At 39.8% G+C, this 12,409-nt stretch overlaps 1 pseudogene; it reads left to right on the top strand.

The window, feature by feature from the left end:
* Window positions 1-7,292: 7,292 nt before the first annotated feature.
* On the top strand, window positions 7,293-9,430 carry LOC147983457 (disease resistance protein RPM1-like; annotated as a pseudogene).
* Window positions 9,431-12,409: the final 2,979 nt, after the last annotated feature.

Below are 12,409 nucleotides of genomic sequence, written 5' to 3'. Positions count from 1 at the left end.
CCCAAAGGGTGGCCGCACCCCTCCCCATGGGCTGGTCCGAATTGGACTAGGGAGGGGGGCGCCCCCTTCCTTCCTTCTCCTTTTCCCTTTCCTTTCCTTCCCTCCTACTCCTACTACATGGAAGGGCTCCTAGTTCTACTAGGAAAAGGGGAATCCTACTCCTGGTGGGAGTAGGACTCCCCTAGAGCGCGCCATAGAGAGGGCCGGCCCTCCCCCTCCTCCACTCCTTTATATACGGGGGTAGGGGGCACCCCAGAGACACAACAATTGATCTCTTGATCTCTTAGCCGTGTGTGGTGCCCCCCTCCACCATAATCCACCTCGATCATATCGTAGCGGTGCTTAGGCGAAGCCCTGCGTCGGTAGAACATCATCATCGTCACCACACCGTCGTGCTGACGAAACTCTCCCTCAACACTCGGCTGGATCGGAGTTCGAGGGACGTCATCAAGTTGAATGTGTGCAGAACTCGGAGGTGTCGTGCATTCGGTACTTGATTGGTCAGATCGTGAAGACGTACGACTACATCAACCGCGTTGTGCTAACGCTTCCTCTTTCGGTCTACAAGGGTACGTGGGCAACACTCTCCCCTCTCGTTGATGTGCATCACCATGATCTTGCGTGTGCGTAGGAAAATTTTGAAATTACTACGTTCCCCAACAATATGCCCGCTGTCCATGTTGATTTTTTTGTTCTGCAAATATATTTTTTGTAATTTATGTATAAGATATATCATGCCCTTATTTAAGATGGGCCCTAGGCCGCCGCACCTTTTGCCATGGCCTAGGGCCGGCCCTGCTAGAGTATCTTATCATGTAGTCTTTTTTTCCCACCATGCTGCATTAATTGTATACTTGTGAATAAGATTAACACGCAGTAGTAGATATCTATCTCTAACTAGTAGAATGCCCGTGCGTTGCCACGGGCTTGTGAAATAGTCATAGATAGAGACAATATAACACAATCAAAATTGCATAATAATTGAAGTCCACTTCATTTGGAATCAAAAGTGATAACAAAGTAGCAAATTAACAATGTATACGTATAAGTGATGATCCAATTAAAAATTTATTGCAAAGTATTGAGATCTACTTGATGCGCTTAAGAAATTCTCTCACAATATCAGGCAAGTTGTCTTTAGGTTCATTCACACGATGTTTGAGCAAGCATAATAAAAATTGCTTTCTCAATTCATACCCATCCTGCACAAGCAATATACGTAGTTAGCATGAATACTTCACGTGGAAGGTTTAAGAACATGTGTAATGCACATTACTCACCGCACAAACCGGCTTCGCCAGGTTTTTACCGTCCCACAAAAGCATAAAATAAAAGACAAAACAGCCTAACAAATCCTTGCAATTTCCTAAATTGTTATTGTATTAAATATGGTGATAAAAAAATAAATGTTTATATTCTAAATTTATTACCCGTCTACGCTCGTTGGAATACCATCAGGAGATAAACATTGCCATTTTGATATATCAGAATGCCATCCTGGTTGCTTTATTTCCAATGCTTCTTTGAATTTCCGTGCAAAACTTTTTAATTTCACTAAGTGCCTCAGAATTTTCATCTCCAACAATTGTGTTGTATGAATAGGGTCCAAAATAAATACACAACGTGCCTCTTTGTCGATGACATACAAGATGTATCGGCCGATGGATTCATATGGAAGATAAATCTACAAGTCGTAGATATTACAGACAATAATAAACCACGACAAACAATGGACAAAAGACCTTACTTACCATGTTGCACGATGAGATGTTGTCTATCCCAGGCCAGCTATCAAACAAATTTGCCAACTTCTGAATAGTTTCCTTATCGCAGAAATTTTGACCTCGTGTTGAATCCCGCATCATGGACTGAGTAAAAAAACATCGTCATATACATGGATAATGAGGCGATACCAACCATATCTTGTTGTAGATAAGTATTAACATGTTGTACAATGTGATGATATTTTGATGGGTCAATGTCCGTGTCTCCGTCTTCTTTCATCTGGCCAGAAACAAACGTGCTAATAATATAGACCTTTTTACCCACCCTGTCTCGTAGATGGTCGTGAGCCATCATGCAATATATGTAAGCATTTATCACCTGTAAGTCCACGTTTAGATCATATCTTACGATATTATATGTTCTTTATATTATTAATTACAAATTTTATGCAAATTGGTCTTGCATCATCGTGTAAGAATATATCATCCTTCATAAGGCACTCCAAATTGTCGTTTGATAAGAAGGCATCTTCAATGTCCACGAACATGGTTTTCTTGGGGGCAGACATGATTGATTCAATGACTGTAATATCTCTAGGAGTACAAATATAGTCTATCGACATGATACAAAAACGAGCCAAATTAGTATAAAAAATTAGACAAATTGGTTGAATACATAAAACAATATGTCGAAGGAAAGATCGATAATAACATTGAAAATAATACCTTGTGCAATAACATTTACATTGGCATTCTTTTTTGATTTTTTATGAGATATCACCGCCCTCACATCATTTTGTTTTAAAAAACTCAGTGAGTTTTCGGCCCCTTTCAGCGTCGCCGCTTCAGAACCCTTATCGATGTATTCTTTTTGTGCATCTCCAAAATCCATATCTATGTCTCATATATTCTGAAAAATAATAATATGTAAAATATAAACATTTTGTATTATCATATATAAGACACAGACAAAGAATAATTAGCTATATACCTCTTCTCGTGGTGTTTCAGTCTGGTCTGTCATCGTTGCATCCAGCCTGGTTATATCAGTGTGTATGTCGGAACCCATCACTCTTTATCTACGATGAAATATAAATGATATTTTCTACTACATGATATAAACATATACAATATATAATAAAAGTAAGAGTGAAACAAACACAACTGTTTTATTTTGTAAAAACGAAAAACTGTTTTTCATATTATTAGTCAAAGATGTTGCATTTATTTCGGAGGAAACAACCAACTATAATGTGCATATATAAATAATATATCATCTGAAATTTCTTAAATCATTTTAAACTATTTATATTTTTTAGTAGAAGAGTTTAATTTTTTATGCAGGCTAAGGAAAATTGTCCAACAAAAGATAAAAACATGCAAGCAATCCAACATAAACCAAGTATATTCGGGTTTTTTCCCTACAATTTTACTTTTTTGTGTTACTTTGAATATATGTAGTAAGTATAAAAAAATTATTCATTTTTTTGAGAAAACAACATTTATTCGTATTTGTTTTTGAAGGTTAAAACATTTATTCATATGATCCATGTATATACTTTAGTGTATTTTTTTTCTTCGGAGAGAAAACATTGTCGATCAAAGGCCCAAATTGGCTATACAGCACGGCCCAACAAGCACCCAACCCAGCAGTATTACAAAAAAAAAATTTACTCAAAAAAAGAAAAGCACCCAACCCATCCGGCGACCTCATCCACTCCACTCACTGGATCTCACCCACTCCCCTCCCTCCCCTCTCCCCCCACAGCTGGCGACCTCATCAACCACGGCCGCCGCCCCTTCTCATCCCTTCCCCTCCACAAACCTGACGGCAATCAGGTGAGAGCTTGTTGAGGCTCCATTGTCTCCCACCGCCGCTCCATCCCATCCCCTTCCCTCCCACTCATGAGACCCGAGACTTACTGGGGAAAAACGTTTGTATTGATTACTCACCGGGGGGAAGTGCCAATGAGAACGAGGTGGCTAAAGAGATCTCTACAGCGAATTGAGGCTAGAATACCAACTAAGCCAGACGTAGAACGTCCAACAAAAACGCATTGCGAGATGCCATAATGTTGAAGGGAAACAATGAGGTCCTCGACGTACCCATCGAGCGTTTCGTACCTATGCCTGTTGGCATTATAGTACTCTTTGTCGCCTTGACCCGAGAAGGCGAGATCGTACGAAAGGACGCTGCTCTCCTTGAACCGTACATCTCTTCGTACACGGGCAATTGTATTGTCCAAAACAGACTTGTCACAACCAAACCCATGCGAGAGAACCAACACAGACTGGCGCCCTGGCGTGAGATTCACATTTAATACTCATACGAGTCTGTGTCCCTCTGCTCGTTCCATGTTTGTCTGGCCCTAGACATGAAAGTTGGCACAACTATTACATACAGTACTACCCAACAAGACAACAAGAACTAGCTAGCTTGAACATGAAACTAAACAAACATGAACTGGCTTAACATGAACAATATCGTCGAAGCCATATATAGTCGGTATTAACCGTGTCTCCGCTAATCAGCACCAGAGATCCACCCCTCAAAAAAAGCACCAGATGCAAATTGGGGGGACAGAAGGGGGGGGTCATATCCTAACCTGAAAAAACCTGTGGCAGATGGAGGCGGGATGCCGGTGGTGGTCGCTGCCCGCCGTCGTCGTCCCAGTGCTCGTCGGACTCGCAAGGCGCCGCCTGCTGGTCTTGCTGTACCCAGAGCAATGCTAGCTGCAGCGGCATGTGCTAGTTGCAGGCGTACGTGCCGCTCGCTGTTGCTGTAAGAGATTTTGAGAGATGAGAGTGGTAGTTGGGCTGGGAAGAGGATTTCCACGGAGTATCTCGCTGCTGCTATTGCTGTTGCAAAGGACTTGCAGAAGAGATAGTGCTTCCTAGTAAAGCTGAAATCTTTTTGTGAACTGATGTTTCTGCCTGGATGCATGGATGTTTGTGAGAATTAAATTTTGCATGGGAGTATGTGTTATGTCACCGGAACATACACTTAGTCTGGGCCGGCCTTAACATCATGGAGGCCCTAGTGCGATTGAGGCACAATGAACATTAACATATTAACATATATACTTTCAACAATATATATCATACATCATGGAAAATATAAAGGCATTAACACAAAAACATAATTTTAGCTAGCAAATAAAGTCAGAAGACACCATCTCTATGTGATTATACGATAAATAATGATTATAATGTACTCAACTATAAATAACTATTGAATAAATACAACATGCTAAAGTGCACCGAGGAGGGGGGCATGTGCGCCCTGTCCATGTTGGTTTTTTGTTCTGCAAATCATTTTTTGTATTTTATTTAAGTATGTAGACCGATATATTGGGCCCTTATTTAAGATGGGCCCTAGACCTCCAACAAACAATTCTGTGCGCACGCAGATGCAACAGTATTTGAAACTGTTGCGATGATTGTGCGGTAATCCTACGGTCATCCCCATGGACCTACCTATGTTTCCCCAAGTGCCAAGTGGACCGATGACACGAGCACGTGCAAGAGCCCTCGAGACCGAGGTGACATCTCTCCTTTGTGATATTCCGTATGACCCACGTGAGACATGGCTACTACCTAAAGCCGGAATGCTATGTGTGATTAGGTATGGAGAAGACCCTCTCGGAGATGCTCGTGATGAAGGAAAAGTCCCCAAGCACATGGACGAAGGAGCACGACTAGAGGAACCGGAGAAAGGTTACAGGACCCAGACATCCGACCCCTGAAGATTTCAACCACAGCAGCAACCTAGACGCCAAGTACCTACAGGCACCGGACATCTGGCCCAACCCCGGACATCCGCCCGACGACCCGGGACATCCAGCCCCTGCCCGGAAATCCGGCCGAAGACTACATTACCAAAACCCACAGCTGCCCCGGACATCCGGTCCATGTCTGCACACAGTGTAACGGGCCTCTGGCCCATGTATCCCTCCAACTCGCCTCAACTTGTACTAGCACTATATATAGACCTCCCCCTCCTCCATCTAGGGTTAGCAAAGGATTAGCTCATTAGAGATTGAGCTTTGCTCATCCACTTACCCCTACTCCTTGGAGTTCAAGACCTCCTAGGAGAAGATCCCCCAAGCGGATTCAAGACCCCTTCTAGGGAAGATCCTCTACGGATTCGAGACCCCACCTCCTCACGGATTGGGATGAACTAGCTACCGTGTGTATCCTCCCTTATTGACTTTGGATTGTGAATCTCTCCGTGTGTATGTGGATTTAGCACATGTGTGATTCTGTCTTGTCTATTTGAGTGTTTCCTCTTGTTTCCCCCTCTCGTGTTCTTCGTGGGATCCTCTCCAATCGTGAAAGATCGACACCATTAGGGTTCCACCCTACATCACATAGTGGAGGAAAAATGAAGACTTTTGATGACTTATGGAGTTTGATCTTCAATCACTCGAGAAAAACTCATTATAGCTTCCTCATCTCCTTTTGATAGTATCGGCATGCCTAAGAGAACTCGATGTGATCTTGGATCACTCAAATGACAATGGCAATTCTTGAGCTTGACTAATACTTGTGATCATGTTGATTTGTGGGGGTCACCTTCCATTTCCTTCGTTGAAAACTTTCCCGAAATAATCTTGTAGCAGGCATTAGTTTCTTGAGATATGTTGAAATTAGTCACCAAAATTTACCTTGGGGAATGGATGAACATTCAATCGCCCGAAGAGTTAGATGCGCCTTCAATTATCCTTGTTGTATAAGGAGTTTTCTGCACATTTAACACACATGTACGTATTTATGCTATGACTATGGCCTATTGAAAATACAAGTTGCATATTTCCTCACTCTTAACAACTGTAAAACACACTGATAATAGAACTGATATAATTCGTTGTGCATGAGCAACTTACCATGAACTAAATTGCTAAAGTACTGGAATGTGCAGTATAGGCCACACTCACTCTATTAAGGTGGATATTTTTGTAAGATATCTTTCGTACTTATAAATGTTTGAGTTGATAATGAGTTCACATACCAAATAAACAAAATGTACTTCTACCTACATGTGGGACTAGCAGCCTTTTAAGAGACATAAATAAACAAATATAATTTTACTCGTCTCTCATATCTAACCCAAATAAACAAATACACACTACCCTAATTGAGAGAATAACACTCCTGTAAAAAACACAAGTACAAAATTCAAGTGTGTGACTCTTAACTGTAAATCATAATCATGATTTTAGTTTCTCTTTCCATCCAGTTCTTGCAGTTCCACATCTGATCCGGTCCTTGTTGGCTTTAGAACGCTAGCTCGATTCACCCAGATGCAGCACATATACATGCAAAGCTAGCTTGATTGATTTCGTGCCTAGCCACAGTACATGCGTGTCTTGCCATATGTATACTTGAACTAGAGGCTAGCTTCAACTTGGCAGAACGTCCCGTGGCGACTCGCATAACTTGCGATGGGAAAAAACAGATCGGAGATTTTTGGTTAGCTTCAAATGTGTATACTTGAACTAGATATTGGTAGTTTAGCTGCTATTTATACCTATGTAATCCCACATTGTAAACTAGATCATCGAAGCAATGAAGAAAAAGCGAGGAGATTTTTGGTTAGCTGCAAATGTGTATAATGAGAAGAGAGAAAAGTATGACTGCCATGCATGGGTATCTGTCTCACAAACATATTCGCCAATAGAGCTCTTGAGGAAACTATTTAAGGAACTTCATCGTGATGGGGAAACTGCTCCCACCGAGATCACTACAATGGACTTGATCAATATAAAAGGCAAACTCAGCAAGTTTCTAGAGCAAAAGAGATACCTGATTGTTAGGAGAACTTGCCCCAAATACTTGCCCCAAATACTAAAGGAAGCAGAATAGTCATTACGACGCGCAATGACGATATAGCTCGGCTGGCGTCCAAAGGACGTGCACTAAAAAGTGAATGCTTGCCAGATGACAAGGCATGGTTACTCTTCCGTAGGAAAGCTTTTCGGAGGGAGGAAGATTATGAATGCCCTACGGAGCTGAAGGGCCACTCAGAGCAGATAGTGGCCAAGTGTGTAAAGGCTTGCCTCTTGCTATTGTGTCAGTTGGAAGTCTCTTGTTTGTGCGCGAGAAGAATCCAACAGAATGGAAACGAATCCATGACCAGCTAGGTTGGGAGCTGGCGCATAACCCGGGGCTTGATGATGTGAGGAATACTTTGTATTTGAGCTTCATATACCTTCCTACATACCTGAAGAGTTGTTTTCTGTACTGTTCCTTGTTTCCGGAGGACTACATTCTTCACAGGAAGTCACTCATCAGACTATGGATTGCAGAGGGGTTCATTGAGGAAAGGGGTCATAGTAGTACACTGGAAGAAGTGGCAGAAGGCTATTTGAACGAGCTTGTCCACAGAAATATGCTGCAGCCTGCGGAATGCAACTCATTTGGCAGAATAAGATCCTGCAAAATGCATGACATTGTTCGTGAGTTGGCAATTGATTTATCCCAGAAAGAAAGTTTTGGTCTTGCATATGAGTATGGGAATCATGGTATTCTGGACACAAACACTCGTCGCTTGGTTGTATCTAAATGCAGCAATGATATTTTGCCACATTTACAGCTACCTCGTCTTAGATCTTGCATCATATTTCATAAGGCCATGCCATCATCCAGAATACTTGATTCTGTAGCAGTTAACTCTAAGTACATCGTAGTCCTAGAACTATGTGGCTTGACCATCGAGGAAGTGCCAAGTGCTGTTGGAGATCTTTTTAATCTGCGCGATTCAAAGGTGAAGATCCTCCCGAAGTCTATTGAGAAGCTCTCCAACTTGTTGACATTGGATATTTTCAACAGTGTGATACAAGAATTGCCTCATGGGATTGTCAAGCTGAAGAACTTGAGGCACTTACTTGTTGAGAGAATTGTAGATCGGTCACATCGATCTTTTATATGTCGCCATGGTATGCGCATCCAGAAGGGTCTATTAAAATTGACAAGTTTGCAGACACTGAATACAATTGAAGCACGAGAAGATTCTATTAAAGAGCTGGGGGAGCTAAAGCAACTAAGGAGCTTGAGGATAAGTAACCAGAAGGAAACCCACTGTGCGCTTTTTTGCAGGTCCATCTTGAAGATGCAACTCTTGAATCAATTACATATTACCATGAGTGACAAGGATCAAATTCTTCAGTTGAATGAGCTGAAAACCCCACCCCTCAACCTTCAGAAACTCATTCTGAGAGGGAGATTGGCAGAAGTGACATTTCAGTCTCCTCTTTTCCAGAAAGGAGGGAAGAAGCTATGTGGACTATATCTTGTTTGGTCGTGTCTGCCAGAAGATCCCCTCCCATCCATCTCGGGATTGGATAACCTGACAGAGCTGCATCTTACAGAAGCATTCGTCGGGAAAATATTAACATTCAACAAGGGATGGTTCCCCAATTTGAAGTCTCTGAAACTGCGTGACTTGCCTTCTCTAAGTAAGCTAAAGATAAAGAAAGGTGCCATGGAAAGCCTCCATATTTTGCAGCTAGTGAACCTGAGAAAATTGAAGGGTGTTCCAGCTGGCCTTGAGTTTCTTACATCCCTCCAAAGTCTTAAGTTTTCTCCATATCACTGAAGAGTTCCTTGTGTTGCTTAATGAATATTCTGGGATTAAGGAGATCCCGGTGTGGGATTCTATAGAAGATCAGCCTGTGACAAGGAAATGTAAGTCACTCACCAACTAGTTAGTATCTACAGTTTTTTACAGCACATTTTGTTATAACAGCAAATCTTGTACTGTCTCTGTAACAAAATGTAAGATGTTTTTTAGTCTCGATCTAAACCAAAAAAACGTCTTGCATTTTTAAACAGAGGGAGTAATAAATAAATCAAGTAGCTTAGGATCTAAGGTAGAGAATATCCACACAAAAAATTGCTTCCTTCAGGGTAACGGAAATACCGCCAAACATCATTAATTGAAACTTCACTAGAACCTTTGCTCAGTATGTCCATGGTTCCCGTTCAATAGAAAAAATTTAGCGATACTGAAACTTCTCTGCAACAGATGTGTGATAAACTTAAGAGAAATTTTCCAATGTACTTCCTCTGTACCAAAATAAGTGCCGTTGATTTAGTACAACTTTGTACTGAATCAGCGACACTTATTTTGGGACGGAGGGAGTATATGTAAATCCTTCCCATGGAATATGCAGAGAAAAATTTCGATGGTCCTACATTTATTTTTATGATTAGTCAATATGAAAGTATTAACAAATTCTTCTTCTCAGGATTAACCTGGTCTTCTCAAGCAGAACACCATTATTGCGTAAGTCTGGGCTGCAGCATCCTGCATACGGCCACTTGTCAACTGCCTCGATGATCCTTTCCAATATTGGTGCATGAACAATATGAAATAATTGCGGGGTTCCTGTTATCTTAAGTTCTTGGTGTATTTTGCGTGCAGAATAAAAAAAATCATGTTTTGGTTTGAATTAAATTAATACTTTGGTGGGTATGGCACCCCATTGGCATATACTGTTCCCCTGAATGTTGAATCATTCATGGAGCGAATTGCCCTTCAATGTTACAGCCAAGTATTGTATCATTCAGTGAACAAGGTGTACTGAATGTTTTATTACTGCTTGTGTGTGTTTTCATCTTGATGAAAAGATTAGAAATTCAGGCCTGTCGGCCTGCACTTGTTGTGGGAGTACTTTGCAATATATTTCAGTGATATTTAATTGTACGGACATGAATATTTGATGTAATAATATGAGAGCTAAAACTTAAAATACATATAATTTATAGTGTTTGATTATTTTATAGTTTTGAAATATTTATTAAACATAAATAGCATGTAGAGGGGAAATTCTCGTGCATGTTTGCATGTTGAAGCGGGTTTACTTTTTATTCCCTTCTTTTGCAAAGTTTCTTCAAATTCATGAACATTTTTCTCAAATTCATCAATACTTTTAATTTTGTGATATATTTTTTCAAATTCATGATTTTCTTTTCAAATCCATATTTTTTTCAATCCACGAACATTTTTTAAGTATGATTTTTTTAATCCATAAAACAGATGTGTTAGTTTCCCCCCTAAACAAGTAGCTAGCAGGCGAGTGAACGACTGGTCGAGGGTGCTAATGGGCGGCCTAACCGAGCATGCGCATGAGCACTGATCCACCAATTTGCGCCTTAAGCGATGTAGAGGCAATCCCCAAGCCTAGTCGCCTCACTGTAACTTTGAAAACTTTGATTTTTTAAATCCTAATGTGGATCATATTTAAAAAATAAAACTTTGAGCAATTCAATATAGGTCCTTCTGAGTATTCTGGGAACTATCGGATAATGCTTCCCAACCATTGGAAAGTTTCGATAGTTTTGGAAAACTTTCCCTAAAACATTACACCCAGAACACAAATGAAAAGAATCAACAACTTAGGAATAACAACAGCCAAGCACTTAGGCACGCTGGAAATAAGTGTTGGACATCAGGGTCTGGCATCCCTCTTCATCACGCATCCCGGGGAAGGATCAGTCCACGCGGTCCTCAACAGCTCTCCACACCGGTGGTTCAGCAGAGCCAGGCATTTTAGGAGGAACACTGATTGAGCATTGTCACAAAGCACCTTCCATGGAATTTATAGGCAATAATCCTTCTCCAATCTTTACTAGAACCTTCGAAGTATCTTTTACCCAAGAAGCACGCTTTGGATGAAAATATTTGAAACAACCAAAAATAAATAGCGAGTTGTTGGGCTCGGTTTGAGTTAAGCCCAAAAAGTGGCTCAACTCATTCGAGCCACTCCCATAATCAACGAGACAATAGGACGTCTCGCTGAAGGCACCGCCTGATTGCGCCGCCCAGCGCGAAATGACCTTTAGTGCTTTCTTTTTCCTTCCGTTTATATTCACATTTTTGCATTCCTTTTTTGTTTCATTTTTTAACATTTGCTTGTATTTCAAAATATTCAGAATATATATATATATATATATATATATATATATATATTATAAAATTCACTTTATTATATACAAAAGTTGAAAAATGTTAATCATGCATTTATAAAATATATAATATGTACCATGTGTCTAGAAATGAGTAGACATCAAAGATATGTTTCTAAAAAATTTAATCATGTATTTGGACACTAATAAACATGTATATTAAATATGTTCTGGATATATACAAAAAATGTAGAATGTGTTTGTAAAAAATAGACATGAAAAAATGTGTTTTAGAAAATGTTAGTCGTGTTTAAAAAAATGTTAAACATGTATATAAAAAGTGTCCGTGGTGAATACAAAAATTCATAGTGTATAAAGAAACATACATAAAAAATAAAAGCTGTAAAAAATGTTAATAAAGAATATAGAAAATGTTAAGCATGTATATTATAAATAATCCTAGTGTATACGAAATATGTAAACATATATATGGACAAAGTATAGATCAAAAGGATATGTTCGAAAAAATGTTAATCATGTATTTAAAAATAGTTTGTGCTCTTTAAAAATATATTTATTACAATAAAAAATTTCAGTGGGTATTCAAGAAATGTAGAACGTGTATATTTTAAAGTTGTTCAAAACATTTTTTGTAATAAAAATGTACATCATGTATTTGAGAAATGTAGAATGTGTATAAAGAAAATGTTTCATGTGTACATAAAACATGTACATGGTGCACTTGAAAAACTTAGATATGTGTTTGAAAACAAAAT

This window comes from Triticum urartu, chromosome 2A, assembly GCF_056163025.1.
Source record: "Triticum urartu cultivar PI428250 chromosome 2A, HENAU_Tu73, whole genome shotgun sequence".
Classification (NCBI taxonomy): Eukaryota; Viridiplantae; Streptophyta; class Magnoliopsida; order Poales; family Poaceae; genus Triticum; species Triticum urartu.
The sequence above is the reverse complement of the archived record's forward strand: the minus strand, read 5'-3'. Positions and strand labels throughout refer to the sequence as shown.